The sequence below is a fragment of the Nematolebias whitei genome, chromosome 4 (assembly GCF_014905685.2).
Source record: "Nematolebias whitei isolate Nwh7 chromosome 4, NemWhi1, whole genome shotgun sequence".
In the NCBI taxonomy this organism is placed as follows: Eukaryota; Metazoa; Chordata; class Actinopteri; order Cyprinodontiformes; family Rivulidae; genus Nematolebias; species Nematolebias whitei.
Window position 1 is genome coordinate 48,537,230 of NC_056501.1, and position 4,139 is coordinate 48,541,368.

Genomic DNA, 4,139 nt, shown 5'->3' on the forward strand with positions numbered 1-4,139 from the left:
TTTATCATTACATTATGGAAAATAATGACCTTTATCACAATATGCTATTTTTTTGAGAAGGACCTGTACAGAAAAATTTTCCACCGGACCTGGAACGAAACAAGGTGGATAGGACCTTTCAAGGTGGTAAGCTCCACAAAATACAGCCTGAGAGTCTGGCTAGATGATGAACACACAAAAATAAGCAGAAACTGGCACAAATCACACTGCAGAAAAGGGGAGCCGCCCACAGTTAGAGACCTCAGGGAAGTCAGAGAACACCTGAAGCGTATAGGGGAAGACATGGAGGACGAGGAGTAAATTGAGTTATGGCTGATGCAACATTAATAACTTGGGTTGTTCGGGGGGTCCTGACTTTCATTAATACAGTAGTGACATTTGCACTGCTGGGGATAGAGAGCAGGATACCGATAGGGAATGTAGATCTGGAAATAGCTAATATCAGAACTGAGTACCCACAGAAAATTGTTACCATTTTAGGACGGACGACAAGAGAATTTCACGGTCAGGACGCAGATAAATGTGTGGGGAGATACGGAGGTGTTGTTTTACAGTACACAGCTAACAGTAGTTACACCTTCCAGTTCGATTTATGCTCGGTAATTGACTGTGGCGACACACCTGAAGCATGGATGGGGTATGATGTTGATTTATGCAGAATAAGTTCGGATATGATAGAGGTCTCCCCTTCCTGCCCAAATTGGGATTTAGTGCTGTGGACAACTACACCGGATGGATGGGCAGCAGCGGGCCGCGGTTTTGGGGAACTGAAGGAAAAGGTTTCTCTTACACGAGGACGGATTATTAACTCAAAAACTATGGGTAAGAACCCACTATTATTGTCCATCAGGAATATTGACTATGACCTTTATGCGACCAGAGCACAGAAAGGAAGTGTAGATAGAATAGGAGTAAACTGTGACGGATACTATGATAATATGGGGTTTTATTTCACATTAGGGGTTGATGTGTCAGAATACGATCCATTGAGGTTGATAAAAATAGTGATTCAGTTGCCCAGTCTACAGGAGAAAGGAAAATTGCCACCATAAGAGGAGGGGGTAGTTGTGCTGCAGTCTGATAAAATCCTTAGTGCATCACATGATTTTATGGAGACAGGTTATTCTCAAAAGAACCTGGGGTTAGAACAGATCCAGCGTGCAGCCGCCCAAGCGAAGGCGGGAGATTGTGTGGTTTGTGCGGCAGCAAGGCCAAATCTTATTATGGTGAATACTGTTTTTGAAAATTCAGTGAATGGTACTCCTTCTGAGGACGGCCGTAGTGATATGTACTGCTTGCTACAGTGATGTCGAGGGACAACCTGGATAGAACATGTAAAGGCTGGGACAATATCTTCCCAGTGGCTCCTCAAAACATTACACCCCCTTTTTTTGAGCCTTCACTGATGACAAATATGACTTGCGTAAGGAATAATAACACTGTACCTCGGATATACGATGTAGGTACAATACCATCCACTCACTGTCACCGTATTATTGATCTGACAAACAATATTACTGAATCCAGTTTAGCTGTGAACCGAGCTGATCTGTGGTGGTACTGTGGAGGGACAACTTTGGCTGGCTGGCTGCCCACCAACTGGGCGGGCCAATGTGCTGTTGTGTCTCTTATATCACCTATTCAGGTCATTCCAACCCTGCGGACTTCCAGAAAGGATGAATACTCAAGCCATGTGCATAGGCGTGCAGTGTCTTTGGAGGAGGGTTCGACTGTGTGGATTGATGTGATAGGAATACCGAGAGGTGTACCAGATGAGTATAAACTTGCCGATCCTATTGCTGCGGGTTTTGAGAATTTGCCGTTAATAAATGCTATTTTTTCAATAACCCCAAATAAAAACGTGGATAGGATAAATTACATTCATTACAATGTACAGAGGCTGGCAAATTTTACTAGCGATGGTTTTGAGGCAATACACGGTCATTTGAAAGCCACTTCCCTTGTTACATATCAGAATAGGTTGTCCTTAGATTATTTGTTCTCTCATGTGGGTTGTGTTTGTAAAATAGTAGGGGAGGGATGTTGCACTTTCATCCCAAATAACACAGCTCCAGACGGGTCATTGACCAAGGCATTGAGAGGACTGCAGCTACTCTCCAGGGAAATGAATGAGGACTCGGGGGTTGAGAATCCACTGGCTGGGTATTTTGGAGGATGGATTGGCAAATGGAGAACTCTGGTGGTGAACATTTTTACATCTGTTATTATGGTAATGGTAGTCTCTGCCTGCTGTGTGTGCTGTTGTTTGCCCTGTCTACATGCCCTGTTCCTCAGGTGTGTTGAACGTGCATTGGGTTCCTTGAGTTGGATGGAGGCCAGACAACCCCCAGCCTACCAGATGACAGAGGAAGTCCCACTGTTTGAACTTGCAAGAGGAGACAGTGTTATGTGGACTGATGTAGGGATTGGAGGAGGTGACAGGATGGGAGAAAATTTTTGAGATTTTGATGGGATACCCTGAGTGTACCAGAATAATAAATGTTTTTGTGGTTCTGTTTCTTTCCTCATGTGAAAGAAGGGGAGGAAAAAAATGTGTTTTTGCTAATCAATTAATTTTTATTTATGTTTGACACACTGAAAGGATCGATAGACGATATTTTGAAAATTAGGTAATTTTTTGGGCCATAGTTACTTTGCTAGTTTTTGATAATGATAATTTACTGATTAAGACGCCTGATATTCTTGAACGCTATTCATTTTGTTGTTTAGTGACGTTAGTTACACTATTATGTGGAGTTAAGATTATTTTTCTTGAATTAATATGATCTAAACAGAAACTTTTCGTATGATGCATATTTAATTATTTTTATAACGACTTGCTGATTTGATAAATTGAAAAGTATGTGGGAGCATTGATTTTTGTTATTAGTTTAGGGGCTGATCATGATAAAAACAACGCCACTAGATGGCACAAATGCAATAATAAACTTAATTTTTGAAATTGTTTTCTATGAAATAATGAATTTTTTACAGCTGACAGCCATGGAGAAGAGACCAGAGAATTTTGATAAATACATTTGAGGTTTTATAATATAGATTTTCCAGGGGGTGAACTTATGACACTTTTCAATCTAAATTGATATTAAATTGAAGGGTGGTGGAATGGGTAAATGGGCAGCACGGTGGCGCAACTGGTAGAGCTGCTGCCTCTCAGCAAGCAGGTCCTTGGTTCTAACCCCGGTCCAGGGGCCTTTCTGGGTGGAGTTGCATGTTCTCTCCATGCATGCGTGGTGTTGTGAAATAAAATATATTTGTGTGCTTAATTCTTATTTTTATGTATTGGTGAAACTTATTTACTCTTCAACAAAGTCTGTGTATAGCTGAAGAAGACAGGCATTTTCTGTCATCAGTTCCTTTGTTTAAACTCAGCAGAAAACTGAGCACGATGGGGGGAGGTGAACAGAACTTTCTTGTTGATGTTATAGAGGTCTCACCCTCTGATTGGTTTAGAAAGCTGCGTTGCTATGGATACGAGGTTTTACGGCCGGCCAGGACTAATGGATACATTCCAGATGATAAGTTATATGACAGCTTGACCTCATATACAAACATGAAGAGTTTTCCTTAAAGCCTGTTGAGGCAGGGATGATGTTCTGATCAATGTTTAGTCTAATTGTTAGATTAAAATAACTAATACTTTGCAATCTAATGTTAGTTTAATATTTCTGATGTATTAGTATGAAAATTAGAGGTTACAAGGAGTAGTTAGTGTATTTTGAGGAATAGGACAGATTGAACTTTCTTTGTTCTGATTATCTGAAACTGTTCAATAGGATGCTGCAGTCAAGAGTTATTTAGTGAGTTTTATTGTCTGCATTAAACATGGTTTAACACTCTAGTGAAGTTTGCTTCAGTTTTCATATATATAAAGTAAGTATCTAGGATGAACATTTTAATTAGATAAAAGTTGTGATTGTATAGTTGAAGAAAGACATGCACATTTAATAAAAACGACATTGATATGTTTCATAGGAAAATATGAAACTCCAACAACACTTAGAAGAAAAACTGTGAAAGTTAGACAAAGGAACATTTTGGGGGAGGTTGTAAGTTCTGTGTTGCTCCAAACGGGGCAGAACCACAGCCAGGTTATAAAAGCATGAAGCATCTCCCCCCTC